This window comes from Apteryx mantelli, chromosome 14 (genome assembly GCF_036417845.1).
Source record: "Apteryx mantelli isolate bAptMan1 chromosome 14, bAptMan1.hap1, whole genome shotgun sequence".
In the NCBI taxonomy this organism is placed as follows: Eukaryota; Metazoa; Chordata; class Aves; order Apterygiformes; family Apterygidae; genus Apteryx; species Apteryx mantelli.
In genome coordinates, this window is record NC_089991.1 from 4,220,421 (window position 1) to 4,241,688 (window position 21,268).

The following is a 21,268-nucleotide window of genomic DNA, read 5'->3' on the forward strand; positions in this document are numbered from 1 at the left end:
GAGGTGGAGCTCTCGGCTTCCAAAGCCGATGGTCATTTCATGATAAAGTGATAATGCTGATAATCCCCCGGCCCCCCTTTTTTCTTTTTTTTGCCTTTGAACTGAACACTTTGCCTGTCTCCGCTGTGGTTGCCTTTTTGAACTGTCAGTTTTGGAGGATTAGATGCATGTTTAGGCTGGGTGAACTCATGAATGAAAATATTTTCCTTGGCAGTTTTTAAAATGCTTCCCCCCTTTAAGAGCTGAAGCCTTTGGCAACAATCTTCTTTTTGCCCAGATTACCACTGTCATTTTGGGAGGTCTTTTCCCGCAGAACAAACAATGGAATTTTAATAACACGGTGAAAGAGAGTCAGGCCCACTTTATTTATGTTTTCTTTATTTATGCTTGAATACTTTGTATGCAGTTCCAGCGAAGACAAATTTAAGCTTTGTATTACTTCGAAATGATAAATTAAGCTTTGGGAGATTTACTTCCCCAGAAAAGGATATTTTGATTTGCTGCTTTGAACACGTCTCGTAAGAATAATAAATATCAGAGAAATTAAAAATAAAAAAGCTCAGTAAAAATTGCAGATGCAAAGTAGAGCAGCCACAGCACTGTTCTGTCTGCAACCAGATCTCCTAGCGCTTATATTGCAATTCCCTGACATAGTGAAAGTTTGACTGGCGAGTTCAGTGATCAAATGCAACGATCATCCATTAAAATGAGGCTATATTCGTTCAGACCATTTATTTTATATAAGTCCTACTTGGATCTGTGTACTGAAGTGCTCAAACCAACGCTAGCTTTCGCTGCCTGAGCAAACAGGCCCTGGTTAAGCTCCAGATGCCATCGCCTCCAAGAGCCTGCTTGCAGAACGTCCTTCAACATTAGGTAACTGCACAGAGGGGCCAAAAAAAATCGCAGAGGCATGCAAAGTGAATCAAGACTCCTCTGAAGCGAAGCATCAAATAGCATCTGTTAAGCTTCGGCTGAGTCTAACTGTCACCAGGCTGAAGAAAAAAGTGGCTTGTGCCTTCTACAAGCTCCTCTCAGAAACTTTAGAAGACCTGAGCTTCAGAGGTTTCTGTGCTTCGGGTTGCATTGGTTGTAGTGGTAGATATTATTGTGCTTGATGATTAATCCCTTCATGTTGCTAATGCAATTTTTTCCTCTCAAGAGAATTCTCTTCCATTTTGTTTTCCCAGCACATCTCCTTCGCTCCCAGTACGCTCCCCTCCCAGCTTTCCAAGCCTGAGCGAGGAGCCAGGGGATGGGGAGACTAATAGATTATTTATAACAAATCTGTTCCAGGGCTTTAAGTGTTAAATAGCTCTCTGTCAGATAAGCCATCGATATGCCGCTGCATTCAATTAACAGGGATGGCATATGGGATAGGTGGAAAGCAGCCAAATATATCAGCGCTTTGTATCTGGAGCTAAACTCGATAGAGCGAGCCAGAAGCGTACTGGAAGGAAGGGTTGTACCATGGGAAGTGTGCGAGAAAGGCAAGGCATTAGGGAAGCGCGCTGGGCATTATTTATGTCTTATTGCTCTTTTCTTAACATCGCTGATTATATCCCGTTTCACCGTGCTCACTTAAAGTAATTTTAGCGCAAGCAGAGTACGGCGCGCGGCTCGCTGCTGCAGCCCACCAGCAATGGGGGAAAGACGGCGGGTCCAAAGCAAGCCGCCGCGGTGGCTTGTGCCGCGACGAGGGAAAAGCCCGTGCGGGGCACTTCTTTCCCACTGCAAAGTCTCTTGCGTTTTCTCCAAGCTCTGCTGCAGGCAGCGAGCGCGTTTCTCAGCCAGCTCCCAAACCAGGCTCCTCTCTCCTCCTTGTTGCTAATCCGGAATCCTGCAGCCGAGCTCTGGTCACCAGTTGGTGGCCTTAGAGAGGAACGGCGGTGACACGGGCGCTGGCGTCGCCGCCACGCGTAACCTCCCGCTTGCTCTCCCGCGCGAGCCGAGGGGTTTGCGCGAAGGCCAGCGCCGCCTCGCGCACGCTCCCGCGGAGCTCAGAGCCGCTCGGCAGGCAGCACGCAGGAGGAGGCGCGGGACGAATCCCGGGAGAGCTCCGCTTGGCTACTACCGGAGCGAAAGCTAAGGGCTTCAGCCGTCTCGCTGCTGAGATACTGTAATCACCGAGCTACCGCGAAGCAGCGTCTGCCAAGGCCGTTACAGCTGCTTTTCCATTTCCCTCCCCTTGTAAAATTAAGGGTGAAGAAGCTGCAGGAACGTGGCCGGTGTCCAGGAATGTGATAAAAAGACGCGGTTCAAAGCGAGGGTTGGCGGGGGAATTAATTAACCTCCGCGGCCGCCCCGCTTGCGGGGCTCCGCGAGGCCACTGCACCGCGCGGCGCCGCTGCCGGAGATGCTCGTCCGGGGACGAACGCTTTCCCCGGACTACGGCATTTGTCTGTACGTCCTACGGGCCGGAGCGGCCGGAGCTGACGGCTGAGCTTTGAGGACGGAGGCGGCGCGTCTGCTCCCCGAGAGGCTGCCGCGCTTCCGCCCTCGCGGCCGGCGCTGTTGGACTCGCACCGCTCGGGGGCTATTTAACCTCCTCCCGGAGCGGCGGCCGCGGCCCCTCCAGCCCGGACGGCTGCGATGAGGAGGGAGAAGTCGCCGGTCCGCGTGGCTTCCCGGGGAGCCCCGGCGGGCCCTGGCGCCCGCGCCTCGGCGTCCCCGCTCGCCGCTCCGCGTTGGAGGGCAGGGAGAGCAGGCACGAAGCTGTGACATAAAACGTTTATATCTTATAGCGTATTACGAACCTATCGCAACTCTCTAAGTGCACACAAAAGTATCCTGTGTCTTACGTTCTGCCAAAGACTTCTTTCCTCCGTGATCCGCTTTTATTTAGACTGATCTTTCATTATGCACTTACGCTCGTTTAAAACAAGAACAAATCATATTTTACAAGGCTTTTATATCACCACGGCATCCAAGAACGCTGAACGCGAGCCAGAGTTTCCACACGCTGGAAGCGGATAGAAATGACTGCGAACCGTGCCGTACCTGCATATATCCATTTTCCATATTGTCACAAGTGCCTCAGATGCGTCTAGTTAAAGGACCGAAAGAAAAAATCCGCAGGACAGTGAAAAGAGAAGCCTGAATTCGGGACTGCGAGGGCAACAGCTCACGGGCTGGAGGAAGCGTGATTAACGACTGGTTCACAGGAGCAAAGACGGTCGGTTAAAAGCTCCACGAGGGCTGCAGGTCCTCGTCCTGCAAGCCCTTGAGCAAGTTTCCTTAGTCATACGGCCAGGTCCCGCCGGAGTCGATGCGTCTACGTGGCACAGCAGAGTTAACGCGGTGCCTGATATTTACAGGGCCTATTGGTTTCAGCGGAGCAGTGATTTACGCCACCTAAAACTCGGCCCATCGTTAGATGAGGAGATGTGTTTTTCTTGCCGGAGGGGAATGATTAATACAGGCAGGGAAGAACAGTTTGGCGAAAAATCAGCGTGCCTCCGTGCTAATAGGGAAGAGAAGCGCGCGCGGTGCGTTGCCGAACCCTCCCCGGATGAGGTGCCACGTCCTTCCGTCAAGGAAAGCGCTGCGGGACAGAGACCCGGCAGCCGAGGGGTGCGAAAGCTCCCTGTCGCGGGAGCCGGGCTGGTGGTGCGGGACCGGCTGCGATTCGCCTCATCTACGTTTATACCCAGACCCGCTCGGCAATGTCAAGAGAAACCGAGGACACCTAAATAAAACAGAAAGTGTAGATCTGAATTTACTTAACCATCCATCATTTGATTTTATCAGGCAGTCCAGTAATTTTAATTAGCCAGGCCAATAGCTTTAATTTGGATAATGGCTCTATTTCTTGATTTCTGGTCAGTGAGGTCAATGAAAACACTTCATTTCTTAGCTAATGCAAAACGTGAAGGCAAAATGTGTGCTTTGTTTTCCTTCCAACATGCTGTACCTGCCTTCCCTGTAGTCTCAGATATCAGAGTTTAATCAATATTAAATCATCCACATAGTCTAAGTGTTTGCTTATGTGCTTTGAATTGTTGCTTGCATCAAGGACAGCAGTGATGCCCCTAATCTGCTTCCACTAGGCTCCCCAATACCCTAATTATGTCATTTGGAAAAGGACATTTCCTGGCAGCCATTCCTCAATTCACTGCAGCAGCCACCATTGCAATACGGACAAAACAAGGCCGTAATAGCTAGCACATGTGGACAGCTGCAACGGGGACAATTAACCTTCGTTTAAGAGCGAGCATGAGTCTATTTTGTTTAATATTTCCACATGATGGTATCTCACTACAGGCAGAAGTAACAGCGCATGCAAAGCCCAGCACTTGCCTATCCAGCTTCGTGCTCTGATGTGTCATTACCTTCTAGCACGGCTTGCGGTCAGCTCTGGTACAGAGCACTGAAATCCTGCGTCTACCCAGAAACGCTGGGCAGGGCCAGGATCCGGGGGGATATAAGGTGTGTGCGAGGTTGGGCACCGCCGCTGCACGCAGCAAACGGCTCCTTTGCAGGTGAGAGCGTAGGGGGAGCACCCCAGTTAGCAGCACGCTGGTGCAGCGCGATCGGCACGTTCGTTAGCACTGAATTTCTGTTCCCAGATTGGTTCCTTGCGGGGTTAGGGTAAAAGATGAAGCTTCCGCTAAGCTGTGGTCACCTGTGCAAAAGGACAGGAACAAAACCCCCAGCTAATCCAAGGCGATCCACTCCACTCATCGTTCATCCGTCACCGACCTGAGTGGGTTTGGTACTGGGGGGGGGGAATCCAAGGGACCATTTGATACGGTTATTTTTTGAAGACTTACGCTTTTTCTCTGCAGTTACGTGCTCCCGCTGCGTTTCTTGCCAGGCTGTTTCTATGGCAGTAGCCTTCTGCTGGGAAAACGTGGAGCTCGCAAGTGGCATAACAAAACAAATCCCTCCTAAATGGTTTAGCCAATTCTCTCTCTTTTCACCTGAAGAGCCATGATTTATATCTGTAACGAAAAGCAATTAATTTGTCAGTGCTGTAAAATAGCGCCTAACGGAGACTTTCATGGCTGCCTACAGGATCGACTCTCCCAAGGCGAAGGGCTCGGGCCCACACCGTCACTAACTGACATTTATAAAATAAATCCTCATATGTACAGTTGATATATGGGTGTTCTCTACACGCGGCTATTTCTTCTCCCCCCCTAGAATATTAGGTCTTTTTATGCTCATAGCTTTCAAGACAGCAAAAACTAGCAACAATTCGGCTGAAACCGTGATTCTGGGGAACGGACTCCGTTCTCCGTCGCAGGGCTGCAGCTTCCCTGCCGGGACGAAGCTGCAGATGTGCTGCCTGATTGAAGCGGAAGGCTGCTGCTGTGATCTGGTTGTACGGGCTAAGGGGAGCTGACACAACGCTTCCTGACAGCGCGAACCTCGAGGGCTGCGAGCAGGAAGACCAAGGAAAAAAGAGAAGAGGAAAAACCCATGCAAGCGGATAAACAATGGTAATATAAAAATGAGGGACAATTTTCTCTGATTCATTGCGTCTAATTGACTTTTTCCCTTCCTCCTCTTTTGACCCGGCTCGGCAAAGCGCAGGCTTAACTCGAAGGACATGTGCAGCCCCTTTGAAGACGACCCGCGCGCCGTGCCCGGGTGCCGCGCCGGAGCCCGCGCGTGCCTTGTCCTCCGGCAGCTGCTCGGGGACGACCTTGTTCGTCTCCGAGGCACCCGACCCGTCCACGGACCACGGGGCTCGTCCTTGAGCTCGCAGGAGCTGCAGCCTGCAGGACCGGCCTCGCTTCTAATAAAATATACGGTCGTGTGAAGCCCTAACCTCAACCAACAGCTTCCGTAGAGTCAACGTCAAGGTGTGGCTACTCCTCCCGTTAGTCATGTTTACTAAATAAATAGCTTTATTAGTAAGGGCTGTAAAAGCCTGATACGGCCCTTCTCATTAGCAAAACACCGGCTGTAAAGACTTACGTTAAATATACCAGAGACAATGAGAAATAAAGTTGATATAGTTTGTGCACTGATAAAAAAAATCCTCATCTGTTTTACATTCACATATGGTACACATTCTTCGGGGAAAGAGAGCGACATATTTTTAGGACACTATTTCATCTTAGCAAATCAATGTACAGGCTATTAAAACTCCATTTTTCCACAAATGATAAGTGTAATTACATCTCTCTTGCAATAAAAACTAGTGCTTATTAAATGTAAATATTTAACAATGATTAAAATACATTTGAAGGAAACTTTATAGCTTTATTTTATATGTTCCCATCTGGGTTGCCTTTCCTAAACCACTATACTTCTTGGAGAGTTATTAAATTAGTATTTTGAGAAGGACTAACACTCTACGTGTCCCTTGCTTCAATTTTAATTTCATACACTTTTAGAATTTATTGAAGTCTGGTGAGTTTAAGATTCAATCAATGCACTATTGTATTTACCGAGCATGCATCGAAGGGAAAGGGGCTTCGCGGAGCAGGAAATGCCGCACTGACATTGCTTTTGTGCGTCCGATTTTGATAGCCAGATATAGTTTCCCGACTCCACATGCTCCAGCTCTCATTTCTTTCCAAAGGAAGAAAGTTGGTTCCTTAAATGGGTTTCTTCGGTTTTATGTAGAAACCTTCTGCGGCTCTTTTTTTTTTTAAACTCTGGAAAGTAAGCTTCCATAATGGGTCCGATCTTATACCTTGCATATATGTGTAAGGAGCGTTATGCGTGCAAGTTCCCAGCCCTGCGTTGAGCTGTGCACCGGTCGGGATCTGCGCAGGACTGACCCTTCACAAAGCAACTTAATGGGATTACTCAGAGGAAGGAATTCACGGGTGACCCAGGGTTTGTAAGATCTGGAAAAGAAAACCCGTCTCCAGCGAGGACCTTTAATACGGAAGGTCCTTTCAAATGCCCTCTTGAAGCATCCCTATAGCTTTCAAGAAAGTTGAACTCAGATTTCTGTACAATTCCGTAGCTGATTTAAAAATTGCATTGCAGGGAAATCAACTGTTACACTTCTACGGAAAAGCTTAAACACTTGCAGGAGAGACACCATTCCCAGTTAAATTTTACAGGATCCTGATACGATCTGTGCTCAGCTGTGCTGGTTTCACCCCTGTCCACTTCGGCAAGATCTTCACTCTCCAGCGATCCCTAAAGCCACGGTGCCGTTAGTTTTAAAGGAAATTTGTGCAAAGTTCGGTTTAACATTCCACATCGTTCCAAAGGGCTGCAGTTAATTTCTGATCCGACTAGGAACGGTGGCCATGGAAGCAATATCACCCAAGGCAGCTACTTACTTGCGAGCGCGTTAACGGGATCAGGCCGCTGAGAGCTCCTTAAAACTCCGGAGCTCGCCAAGAAGCGGGAGCTCGAACCGCCGCCGAGTTTCCTGGCGTGTTGTGATAGACAAGGACTCCGTGTGCGTGCGTGTAGCTTTTCAAACAGTTTTCTCTGAGAAGGAAAATTTCTCTTTAAATAAATCTGCCCTTTTCTCTTTAATCTGCCCCTTTTCCCTTTAAATAAATTTGAAACTGGTCCTTTAAAAAAAAAAAGCCAGGCACGAGGCTATATATTTCTGAAACCACACGCGAGATGTCGTTTTACAACCGTATCTTCGGCGGTTTAAGTAACATCTGATGAAAGGAAAATTAATTTAAGGCAGTGATTTTCTGCAAGATAAACCTTTGGAAAATAAAGGCTTCTCCTGGAGAAAAATAAATATCAGCAATACAAAAGGGCTTTGCAGTGTGGGCATCTTTAACTGCTTGTTTAATTAAACCTCTCAACCAAGTTTTCATTTATTTATTTTTTACATATTTCTGGTCATGAAAAACATTGGCTAAAGTTAGAACATACGTTTGTTGGTTTTAATTACCGACGTATTTTTCCTACAGAGCAAACAGCAGCTCTTTCGTAAAATACTAATGGAGTAACACAGGCAACCTTTCCCGAGGACTTTTGCAGGCAGCAGCACAATGCAAATATTTGTATATTTTTGACTGTTCCTGCTGCCATTGAAGGCAACGGGGCACAAGCCCCGGTGGGAGCAAGAGCAAGCTCTTTTTGATACAGATACGACAGAACAATTTAAAGTAATTGCTTTGCTAGTATTTTTGAGCAGTTGTCACCCAATGCTTAAATATAATACCCAGTCAGCTGTGCGCAGGCATGTGTACGCAAGCTTTAAGTTAAAATCAGGTAAATACGTTACACTTTCTCAAAATAATATCAGGTACTTGTAGAAAATTACGTACGCCTTAACAGTCAGCCCTAGCTGCGTGTTCTACTCACCCGAGTAATTTCGCCGAAGTCACCGTGTCTGCTGGTCGGGGTAAATTAAAAAGGATCGGCTCAAGTAGTAAACCATTATTTTGATCTTGGCTACATGGTTTTATCGCATGCAGTCTCCATCAGCTCTGACTTATCAACACACATGTTTAAAAGCAAACAATGTCCATTAACTACTCTTGTTTGCCTTTAGAAAAATAATCTTTTTTTTTTCTTTTCCTAAAAGAAAGTTTTGTTTTATATTTTCAGATTAACTATTCCTCTCTTCCATTTTATAAACCACCCTCCTGGAGGAGCCTTAAATTTTAAGTAGAAAATAAACGTGTGTGCTGGTTCTGCACTCCCACGCTGGAAAGGAGAAAGCGTGAGGCTATTTTCACAAACGTTAAGAGGAAGAAAATATTGCTTTAACTCCTGTCCTTTGCTCCCACAACGGCTTCTTGAGTTTAGAAATTTCGGCACGATGTTCTGGCTTTAACCTGTGCGCTTTGCTCTGATCGAAGCTGCTCTCGTCTGCTTGCTGACAAAAATGAAGCATCAGCCTGCCAGCGTTGCAGGGCGCTTTCGGCTTTGCTGCGGACTGCAATTTCTGTACGATTAGCTCAATAGTGAACGATTTAGTGCTGGATAATTATGCATTTCAGAGGACAGCAACCGTGCATAGAACAAAGGGACCTGATCCAAGCCCTCTGAACTCCCGGCTACTTTTCTCTGAACTCTGCAGTTTCTGAACGCTAAATAAACGGAGAGCCGATCCCAAGCACGTCGGTCGTACAGTTCTGCACCGCGTTTATGTTCCTCCGGGGGAGGAAGACGCTGCACTTGGAGGCAGCCGAGCCGAAACTCTCCCTCCGTGTTTTCTCATGTGATATTGTGCAGGTAAGAGTAAATGAGTTCGATTTAGGTGGAAAACTTAGTGAAGAAAACAGCCTGTATTCTCCGTGCTGCTCTCCACGGGCCGGACAAATTCTTGATTGGGAATACAGGAATCAGTACAGAATTAGCATTTTCTTTGAATAAATCACTTGCAAACAAAACATTCCCGAGTCCAGGCTGTTCGCACCGGGCGGCAGCACAGCCGATGCCGCTAAAACAGATTTACCAACAAACTGGGGAATTCCATAGGGCTAATGAAAACATCCCTTTCTAACGAATTATTTCATTGCTTCGCTTTCTACCGGTTTCTCTTTGCACTTCGCAGGAACCAAGTGATTTTATTTGTGCCTTCCCCCAGCAGAGACCCCGACGCTTCTACTTTTATATAAATGCCTTTATATAATTTATTTTACTGTACAGAAGTCCCAGGGTGTAACATCCCCACCGTGTGCCTTTTTGCGGAGCGCGGGACCTTTTTCCAGCCCCTCGCTCGGCTGCTGCCGCCCTGCTGCAGCGCTTCGGGGAGCGAAGCGGACGCCGGCGCCGCATCGGCCTTGTTAAAACCAGGGAGCGCGTTTGAAATGCGGCGCGAGCTCGCCCTTCCCGACGGGCAAACATCAACGGCGAAGGCTTTAATCGTGCTGGACGGCCCCACGTTCGGAGCTCGAAGCCGAAGGCTCGCAGCTCCCGCTCCTGCTCTTTCGGCTCGTCCCGGCCGGCGGCGGGAGCAGGCAGGGCGCCCGCTCGCCGCCCCGCGGACCCGCAGGGTTATTTGCCGGCAGAGCCGAAGAGCCGCCTGTTTTGTAGATAAATCTCAGCAGCCTCCGGAGAGGAGCCGAGACCGAGCAGAGCGGCCGGACCTGGCGCTCACCAGGCACGTCAACAAGGGTGGCAACAAACCCCCGAGCCATCGTGGCGCTGAAGAGTTACATTCGCGTGCGAGTTTACTTTTATAAAAGCATGAAATTTTATACAGAAACAAGATCCGTAACCACCTATTTAAAAGGAAGGTTTTTTTTTTTAATACCGCTCAGAATGATGACCTATTTTCCACGCTGCTACTGCAGGACAAGTCTTGTATTAGGACTGTGGGATATAGAAGTAGTAAAAATCAGATCTCAGCGAGTAATTCAATATTGTTTATTTCATGGGTTTTGTCTTCTTTGGTGCACATAAAACACGATTTTCTTGAATCAATTTATTATGTGATCTTTTTTTTTTGGGGCCAACCTCCCCCCCACCCCAGATTTATTCCCAGTATTTACTGTTGGAGATTCAAGCTGTTTTGGTTTCCATGTGCAAATATGATTTCAGAAATTTATTCTTCACATTTTTTTTTCCTGTAGCATTTGCATACGATCCATCGTTTCCATGAATGTGCCAGGCAGTGAGGGGACTACGGCACAGAAGAGGCGAGTGCACAAATTAACTTGTTATAAACCTCAAGTAAAGATGAAGCAAGAATGTTGTTGTGGAGTTTGCCCAACTTTGTAACAAACATCCAGCTTAATCCTTGGACTCGTCAAAGAAAAATAAGGTATTTTCTTCAAATACTTCACCCCACTTCACAATCTGCTACATGCAGAATGTAACAATTAAACAAAAACTCTCATTTTACTACCAGATCCAAGCAAAATTCCCCTTAGTAGAGATACAAGATTTACGTGAGTAAACTTGGAAATATTGGGGATAAAATTTCTCTCCTTCAAACCCGGAATGAGGAGTGCAATTAATGATCCCAGGTAAAACTCCAAATTAACTTAAATCAGGGCAGGACTGGGATGGGATTGGGGTGTTTACTTAGCTCCTGAAGCAAAAGCCCGGCTTTCCTTGAAAGAGCGTTCCCGGGAACTGACGGGATCAGCTTTGGTTTTTCCAAACGCCCCCGTTCCGGGGGGCTTCCCAGGGCAGCTCAAGGAGCCGCGCGTGGCTGCTCCGCGGAATAACCCCACCCGGCGGGAACGCTTCCAGGATGAGGCTGGGAACGATTTGGGAGGAAGCGTCACCGGTGCCGGTCGCTCCTCTTGGGCCTCTGGGTGACGGCGGAGGTGGGAGGCTCCGTCCCCGCAGGCCACGCGCGTGGCAGACGGACGACAGCCCTGCGCCTGCACCGTGCTCGCGGGTCTCTGCTGCTTCCGCCAGGCCCGAATTCGCGCTCGGGATGCCTGCGGAGAAGCCGTAGGGAGGCTGAAGGGGTCTTTCCCTCGACTTTCCTGAGTTCAGGAATAAGGGTTTGGAACAACTGCTAAACTGCTGTTATTAGATAGAAGAGGAACTTCCTACTTGAGGAAAAAATGCAACAGAGCAATAATTCTAAAAATCTTGGAGTTGCGTCAGTTATAAAGGAAACCCACAACGCCTATGGAAAGGACCCGGATTTACCGCCCCTCTCCAGCGGAGAGCAAAATTAAAACATATTTTGGATGGTTTTAGACATAATTTAAACAGTGCTTTCTTACCTGTCTCTAATTTTTAACCGGAGACAAGTTAAGTCATTTAAACAGAGCACGGGCTTTCTTGCCGGAGGTTAGCGCACGGAGCGGCCCGTTGCCTTTTGTGCTGCGGTTTACTCATCGTTCCGGGGAAAAGTAACAAATATTGGCTACCAACCAATAACTGCTTGAGAAAACCAGATTTGTGCTGCAGATTTTGGCTATGTTGCTAGGCCTTGTGTAAGCAAAAGGGGTTGTTTCTAAAACACTGCGCTCATCTGAGCCACGCATGCAGATGGTATTTGTACTAATCAAGCAAATTCTGCCCTCCCCGACGTCCGTGCAAAGGCCACTGCCAAGTTTGCATCCAGGCAGTGCAAACGGATCCCGCTTGGGAAGCGTGTGTGTGGGCAGGAGATAAGTTTTGGTCACTGGAGAGGTGCACCAACATACGTAGAGATATGGATTTTTTTCCCCCCGGCAAAGTTTTCCATTAGGGAACAGAGAGCAAACCCCGTAAAGCCTGCAGCAGCGTCTGCCCTGCCTGAGTCACCAGCTCCAAAACCCTCTGCAAATCCCTCTAGTCTTCCCGGCTGGGCTGTGCCATGACGATGCTCCCTAATTACGGCCCCCCTTTTTCACGGGAAAGGGATCTCCGTAGGGATCTCTCTCTCTCTGCAATCCCCCAGGCTCCCGGCGGAGGCAAACGCGTGAGCCCAGACACCAGCGCAGGGTCCCGGCGAGCTCCCCCCGTCCAGTCCTTGCCCCCCAGGTCTCCTACGGGCAGCGACCGTCGCATCCGCCGGCCCGCGGCAATCACTGCGGCGGAGGCTGGTGCGCCGGCACGGCTCGACACACCGCACGGCCAGCTTCAGAGAGACGGGAAAAAACCACAGTGGTGCACTGTGTTTAACACTGCGTGCTGTGGGAAGTGGAGAAAAGATAAACGGACTTTATTTTACAACATAAAGAATGCTACACCCTTTGGTAATACGTAACTAATAACTTAAATCCGTTAAAAAACTCTGTTCTCTACCATACTGGTCATGAACGGAGCCAAAGTTGTAAAAATTCATGAAGGAGTCAGTAGCAGAGTGACTGGGGTTGCAAAGCCTGCAAAAACTGCTGGAAGTCACAGTTTTCACCGTGGAAGTCATGGCCATAACGAATACACCGCACAGCTTGCTTGCTTCCTACTCCATTCCCAGCAAGCAGCATTGTGCGAGGCTGAGCAGATCCTACAGCCCGACGAGGTCGGCAGTCAGCCCCGGGCCGCGGGGCGGGCGCGCAGGGGGACACGGCGGAGTCACGGCGGGCTGCACCGGGCCGGGAGGAGAGCCAGACCGTCCCCGATGCTCTAGACCCGGCTTTGCCCCGAAACGGATGACGGCGAGCCGGCAGTTGACTGATCACGCCGGAAAACAAAAGCCGTGCCCGGAAGAAAAGAGCTCCTTTTCATTTCTGTTCCCTACGGCAGACAAAAATTAATGACTAAGCGCACCTTTCTCTGATGTTGTCCATCATGCAAATATTGGTGGGCAGGAGTCAATACGAACTTTAAACACACCTGACACAGGTGGCTCCTGCCTTTCAATGCTAAATGGCCACTGGCCAACAGTTCACGGCCCAGCATAAAGGAATCCTTGTGGCAAGCAGCCTTCCCTCTGTTTATATTTGTTACCCCAGAATGAAGCTATTCATCGGGGCCGTGATGAAACCGGCCAGGTGAATAACTTCCTTAAACCCGGAGCTGCTCCAGGAGTGCGACCAAGATCAACTGCACAATGAATGTGGTGTGTGAGCTTGGAAGTCCGGGAGAAAGCTCAGGAATTCGAGGGATGGCGCAGGGCAGGATGCAGCCGGCAGCCAGCGCGAGATGCCCGGTGGCCTGGGCTCCCGCTGCCGCGGCATCCGTGCCCCGTGCTCTCCGACGCTTGCCAAGCTGAGTCACTGTCCCTGTTGATTTTTATCCGTCCGGCAGGTCTTCTCCTTGTCCTCTGGGGCATGTCCTGCTGCCAATGGACCAACATCACCGCAGGCACACATGGCAAAAAAAAATCAGTGAATGCTATTATGTTTCCAGATATTTGCAGGCAGTTTGCGGGGTTTTCCGGAAAATGGCGGTCTAAAATAAAATTGAGGCCATTCTCAGAAGGGGTTCAATGGCACTTTTTTTCCTATGAAACACTTGTGGCTTATTTACTGGAAAATGGACATAAACCCAACTGGATGTACTTCATACTTCAGCGATTTCAGCGTGAGCCTGTGTGTAATTTCTTTTTTTGGACGAAAGCTGTCCTATTCTAATATAATAAAATAAAAAAGTAGATTGCGCTGCATCCAAAAAAGATAAGCAGACTAAATATTTTGGAGTTTAGTCACCAAAATATCTAAAGAGGGGAATTCGCAAGCAGTTTGGGAAGTTTTGTTTCAGCTAATGCATAGAGAACTCTTTACACACTATCGGAGTCGGGATTAATGTATCACCAGGCCCAGGAACTGTTCCCAATTGGAATTAGCCACACTAATGTCTGGAGCTGACAAGCACAGCTGCGGCAAGCTCGCTCATGTTTATTATTGTAGTTTTTCTTGTCTTTTAACAGTTTGTACACTAATGGAAGAAGGGGAGCTAAAACTGCTCATCCTTGCTCTGCTCTTGCAGGGAATTTATTAAGACAATAAAGTACCTTCAGGGGTAGTTTTTAAGCTCCTTATGGGATCAGTGGTAACAGCAGAAAATATCTGCACTCTCCTAAGTTTTTTCTGACTGTCCTTTTGGAAAATCTCTAACAGAAGAGTACAGAAGAGTGCATAAAGCCACAGCTTTCTGTTTTGCTTGATTCCCGTTTTAATACGTGCTTTGAAAAATAGAAATCCGTGGCAATGGATTAGTGACACAAGCCTTTGCTGAACAGGGAACACAAGAAAAAAAAAAGGGAGGAAATTTGAATTTAGCTGGAATATATTTTTCAAATACTGCGAGTAGTAGAAAGAGGGTATTGCTGAAGGCAGCTGGCAGAGATGGGATATTCTGGCACCAAATAACGTTTTACTTTCCTGGATGTTTGTGCATAACTAGGATGCAAGTTAGTCTGCCTTTGAAAAGGAAATCAACTGACAGCACAAAAATCCTATTCATTCAATAAGAAATTGTTGTGGATCAAACTAGCGGGTTATTAACTGGTATATATTAAACTTTCCATGCAATGTGGATGGCAAAATCCAGACCCCAGGGGTTACACACAGGGGCTCCCCCTCAGCTGTGGGCAAGTCTCTCTCCCCTGGGACCCAGGGTCACATTTGTGTCTAGACTGGGGACTTTGCTGTGGCTTCTCTGGCCCCTGTGCCCAGTTTTTTTCCCGTGGAAACAAGGGAGCAGCACAAGAAAGCTGGTGTTAACATCTGTCTCACCTGCCACGGAGCTGGTAGACAGCCAGGCCATGCATCTGGACCGGGAACTTGGAAGCAATTCCAAGTCTTGTATTTTAGGCATCATAATAGGTCGGTAATGTATTTCTATCCCCAGGTTCATTTTGAGCATCGCATGCACGCTAATTCAGCTGGAATACGTCCAGATTATCTATCCATTTATACAGGAAAACAGCCAGAGGCGGCCCAGCCACAGAGCAGACTGTGCTGGTGACTGCCAGATGTCGCCGAACCAGCCAGACATTCGTTCGGTCGACAGCCCTCGCCCCCTGCCCTGTGTCCCCTCGGATCCCGGCTCCTCTGCCGGCAGCCGGACACAAGCCGGGGTACCTGCTCTGCTCAGCTGCCGGCACCTCTGCACCCACCTCTGCACCCCACCATCCTCCCTGGCCATCGTCCTCAGCCGGCCTTTGGGGGGTCACAGCAGGGAGGGAGCAGAGGGCCACGGTGGAGAAGAGGAGCAGAGATTGCGGAGGGACAGTATAGGAGGGAGAGGAGAGGAGGCCCGCGGAGGAGACTTCTCCAGGTGTCTGCATCCTCCCCTGGCTGGGTGCTCATCATAACCTTCCTCCCAAGGATATTTACCGTTTCCTATCTATGTCTCAGCCTCACGTGGAAGACTGGTATGTGCTGTCAGCCTGGTAGTATGGCTTTGAATCTCGGCTGCTCCCCCAGGTGGGAAAGAACAGAATTAACTCAGGAGCAAGTCGCAGAGGTACAGTGCTCTTGTCCAGCAGGCCAAGATCGGAGAAGACATTTCGGTGCCTGGTCCTTCTGTCCACGTGCATGCGTGCATGCGAATCGTGGATTCAGACTGATGTCAAATTTACTTGCCATCTTCCATCATATGTAAATACATATTCACCTATTCGCCCCGAGCTATCACCTATGGGGAACAGGATACTCCCAGGATACTGCTAATGAGCTTACGGAGCCTTTCCCCTGCAGGCTGCCAGCAGCCCCGCTCAGTGGAGATTAAAGGTTGTTTCCCCGTGTTTTCAGTGAAAGAGGAGGGAATGGGGGGAAGGTACAGGTTCAAACAGGGAATCAGCTTGGAGGGCAGCAGGTGTTAAAGGTTGTTTTGGCTGATGTTTTTGCAGCAAAGCTGGTGGGGGAAGAAGGATGTAATACTCTGTCAGAGGAGGGAGGAGGAAAATAACAAAATGCAACTGCTTGTTAGGGAGATGGGGAAGAAAATGAATTGCCCAGTCTTCTTTGCTCCTTTTCTCCCCACCCTTTGCTATTCCACTTTATCCTTGCCATAGGTCATGGCAAATATGCCAGTAAGGTCATATGGATACAGTTAGGCAGCGCCTCAGTCCACAGGGCTGGCAGCGGGGATGCGAGTGGCTCTTCTGTGTTCAGACTGACAACCCTGCTTCACCCGCTGGGGCCCCCGGGATTTCTCTGCTTTGGCTTTTCTCGCTCCTCAAAGCCAAAAGCAAAGAACAAGCCGACGAGCAAACGAGCGAGCGTTAGCAGTTCCTGCATACTGGCATCGCTAAACTTTGCAGGGCTCTTGCTTAGCTTCCCCCGGTGCTTTACCAGTGACAAGTGTACCCCTCGGCCTGCCTCCTCCTCTACGTGCACTGGAGGGCAAGGCGTAGGGGCAGCACATCGCCGCGAAACGATAAGCGAGCTACACTGGGAGTGGGTGACCCGAGTGCCTCCATGCTATGCTTCCCAAGGGAGAGGGTATTGCGCCAATTAGAGGAAGGTTCTGGTGCTATTTTCCTGCCTGGAGAGCGGAGGAAGGCTGTGCCCCTTCCCTTCAGAGCCCTGCCTCCACTGCTCTGCTCCTTTCCTCCAGTTATTTTCATTTCAGCTGTATGCCAAGTTTAAGGCTTGAAGGATTTTTCTGCAGTGACCTCTAAATCCCTTCACTGGTCAATACGATGCATCACCATTCAGTATAATATCCTTCTGTCTGGTTTGTTCGCCCCAGACTTATTATTTTATGTTTCTGTACATTAAATTGTATTTTCCATTCACCGGCCTAGGCAACCAGTAGATTCAAATCCCTCGTTCCTCGTTATTTGTTCCCTTTCCAGTTCTGTGCCCTCCACAAACTTTGGTGGTTTGTGCAGGTATTTTCATTCAAGCCATTTGCAGGTATTACAAATGAGGAACGTCCCTTGGTGTTCTTATTTGTTGAGCCTTTGCTGTACAGGTTTACTTTTTCAAAGGAGAACATGGGGGTTTAGCAGCACGGCTAACAGATATTAATATATACCTTTTGGCACAAATCCCCTGAAAGACGCTGTTACTGTCACGATGACTTTCTTACCTTTGCACAGATGCAGGCTGTAAATGAGGACATGGGCTCATGCCTCTTGCAAAAATTGCTCTGGGGTGTGAGGTCTGCACTGGGAGAGGATGTGGATGAGAGGGACTACTAGTTTTATCCCGGCCAATGTCCCTCCCCAGCCAGACTGATCCCATTGTAACAGCAGATTAAAAGTGGAATTTACCCTGAAAAAGAAATTGGGGGGTTCTGACTGATTTTTCTTTTTAGTTCTAAATTTGGGTGAGAAGTCAAAATATCAAATGTCTGTGTATGAAAAGTTAAGACAGAAATTAATTCAGAAACACTAAAGTGACCAAAAAACATCATTTGATGTTCTGCAGTGTCTGAGAAAAAGCGAGAGTAGGGCACTAGGAATACCATCTGGTTAGGGATCAGGACCTACCAGGGGAAAACACAAATCTGAGGCACCCAACTGGAGCTCTGAGGTGGCAAGGAGAACTTGGCCATGAAATGTTGACAAGACTGGAAAGGACACATTTTCCATTTATTTTCTTCTGCTAGAAAATGCCATTGAACCACTGTTACACTGGGGAAAGCTATCTCGGTTTCGATCAAATCCCATTTTCTGGCAGGCAAGTACTCTCTCCTAAGCAGCTAGGCCAACCCTGTCTAACTCCAGCAATGAAGAAACGTGTCCAGTTTTGAAGGAGAAGGCAGAGGCATGGAAGCCAAGGCACCTGCCACCGTGAGCAAGCGCAGTGGTTCCCGTCCCCATCCCGCAGTCCGCCCCGCAACACACGGGCTGTGGCCCCGCTGCACGACTCCGCACAGCCAAAACGGCGCAGCCCAAAAACTGGGGACCTGGGGCTCTCCAGGTGTCTGTTTGACATTGTGTCTAAACTGCATCGCCATCATTACCAGCTTTTAGCCCAGATTCCTTATGGACATACACAGCCACCTCAGCACCGCAGAAGGCAACAAAAACGTCTCCCCGTGAACTGTGCAGGTTTTATTAAACATATGTTTTGGCTGGAAGCCAAATTGCACTCGGTAGCTTTGTCACTGTTTATTCCTGTCTTTCGCAGTCTTTATCAGTTATCCAAATCGGACCTGTGAGAACTGCAAGGGCTGAGTCACCCAAGTAGTACTCTTATCTCCACTCAAATCTATGATCAGGCAACAAAACCCCTCATCTCACTTCTATTTCGAGTCCCAGCTCAGGCTCTTAAAGAAAAAGGGACTTCACAAAGGCATTCCAGCAATTATCCGCTCCCCTGCGTCCCCCAGATGTTGTTTTCTATGATATAGGTACCTGTGGATACTTGAAAAGAGCGCTCAGAGCTGCCGTCTCTTTAATGGAAGACTTTTAGGAAAGTGAACTTTAACTTTGAAACTTCCCTATGAAAAACAGATCCATGTTAAGTTTGATACCATTTGCCTCAGGATGATCTCAGCTCTTAAAATATGATGGTTTTAGTCGGATTAAGAGCCTATATTGTTGCTGAAGAGAAAGAAGGGTGCCTCTTTAATTGCAGCTCAAATCTACCTAACAATTGCCACATGTTGAACAAGATTTAAGAGTTATTAAATATGAAAGCCACTATTGCTCCACCATGAACTGCCTTTGTTTCTTAAACCTGGAAAGCACTAAGAAGAAGAGGGAGGAAAACATAAAAACAAAAAAAAGTACCAAAAAACTGAAATCTAAAGAGGTATGTTTGTTTTCTGTGAAGGCTGAAGTTACTGCAAAGCATTTCTATCTGTAACAGCATCTGCCCCATTAAATGCAACAAACTGTTGGCAGGTCTGGTAATCTTATTGTTAGGAAAATTTAGTACAAATTCATGGTAGTCGTTGGTTTGCTGCTGTCTGTTATTTGAGGTTATTTACAAGCAATGGGCTGATAACTTGACTAGAGCTGTGCTAAGTAAAGACTTATAGTCTGCAGTGCTCGGGCCGGCCAGTGGGAGAAGAAGCTGCTGCGAGGTACCAGCAGCCTGCGAGAGCTCGCCAAAGGCACCCAAGAGCCCGGTCTGTGAAATCTGCCTTATACCTCTCTGCTCTTTGGCCCTTAAGAAGGAAAAGAAGTGCCCAAATTTGAGTTTCTTTGTGTTTGCAAAAGCAAAAAAGAGCAGCCCAAAAGCAGCAATTATTATTATTATTATTATTATTATTATTATTATTATTATAGCATTTTGACTTTCCATTGTGACTCTGTGTGGCTGAAGAGATTTGAAATAACCTAAGCTCTGTAACGCTGTGGACGGCAGCCTACTCGGGGGAATAGCCCTTGGCCGATGAGTGCCTGAACCTGCTTGTCCCTGATTCCACAGAGCGTGGCAGCAGAAAGACACAAGGGAGGAAGAGTGCTGCTTGCAAGAGGACAACATTTGCTATATTACCTACATTACTTTCATACCGGCTCAGTTGCCTTTACGTTCACACCGCCTATGGCTTGACTCTCCCTTTGGCTCCCTGGAGCAAGCCCACTGCCTTGCCTGGCAGGGAAGCTCCATCAGGGCGATCAGGTGCCATCGGTTTAGGTCAATTGGCTTTGCAAACCTGAGCCCAGACCTAAGCCTGGGTGCTAACAGCTGCATAGGCTGAATCCAGCAGGAAAGGCAGATCCTGCTCTCTCCGTCAGCTGCTGGGGAGGAGTCTCACATGGCAGGATGCTCATGGTCCTCACCTTGTCTGAGGACTTCTGCAGAGATGTGGCTGCTTTGGAGAGCTCACTAATAGCTTTGCATCCCTCAGCACAGTAAGCCACTCTTCTCCATTTAGGGATTTCATCCCCTCGATAGCTCAGCTGGCTGGATGCCAGAGTCCTCAGACTGGTCTGGAAGGGCCTTCAAAGTGCAGCACTTTCTCCTTCCCCAGCTGTGCTTAAAACAGACTGGGTTGTTCAAGGGCCTTCTCCTACCCGGTGCTAATCACCGTTATTTTTACACCAAGTCTGTCATGCCACATACTTCTCTCTATCATGACATGAACTATGAGCTTCAGTCCCAAAGTAACAAGTCAGCACGTCTAGTCAGCTAACCAAGACCACTAGAACACACTGGATACAACTGTGTAGGAGGCTCGAGCAGACATAAAATAGGTCAAGGGGATAAGAGGTGTTTTTATAAATCATCTATTATAACTTGTAGAAAGTTGATAGTAGGTCGCATTGAGGGTTGCAGCTACAGTATCAGCAGAAAGAAAAGAAAAGAGAAAAGAGAAAAGAAAAGAGAAAAGAAAAAAGAAAAGAAAAGAAAAGAAAAGAAAAGAAAAGAAAAGAAAAAAGCTAAGCAGTGATTTTCAGAGGTCAATTATTAAATTTCTTTTCAGATGCTAGCCCTCTATTCCCTTTCTATTGGGCTTGATGGTATTTCAGAGAGATCCTCATCCTTTAACTGTGGGATTTTAAAGTCATGGTAATATAGTTTTTGTACAATACATTATTCATTTTCCTAGGGCTCCATTTAGCGATGCTGGCAGCTAAGTAGGATGGTATAGTTTAGGGCAGGGGCCACTGCAGATCTCTGTAGTCTGGCAGGAGAACTCAGCTAAGCCTCTCAAGTTACAAAGGAAAAGCAATTTTCATTTTCCCTCCTGCTCAGCAAAGTAAAACACAGCTCCTAATTTTCAGTAAAAAATCACAATGGTTGGATTTTTAGTGTCTGATCTCAGACACACCCCTGTAAATCTGGAGAGACTTACACAGCTGGGAACTTGGTTCCTTCTTTGGCAAGGTGAGGAAAAGGGGAAAGCAGCTGGCTTTCTACCATGTTTTTAAGCTTCCTTTTCTGTAGGGCTAACAGAAGCCATTTATTCTTTCCAAGCAACTTGTGCTGGCTTGGCTTTGGCCTCCTGGATATCTGCTGGGGAGCACTCTAGTACCATGTTCTCCAGCCAGTCTCCAACCTGTCCTTGACTGGACACCTTAGCCTCTTCCTTCTCCCCCAGCCTGCCTGTTGCATATTTTAGCCTTCCCGTTTGTGCCAAGCAGCAGATCAGCTGTTCATGGAACTGGGTCCTAGCTGAAGGGATGGAA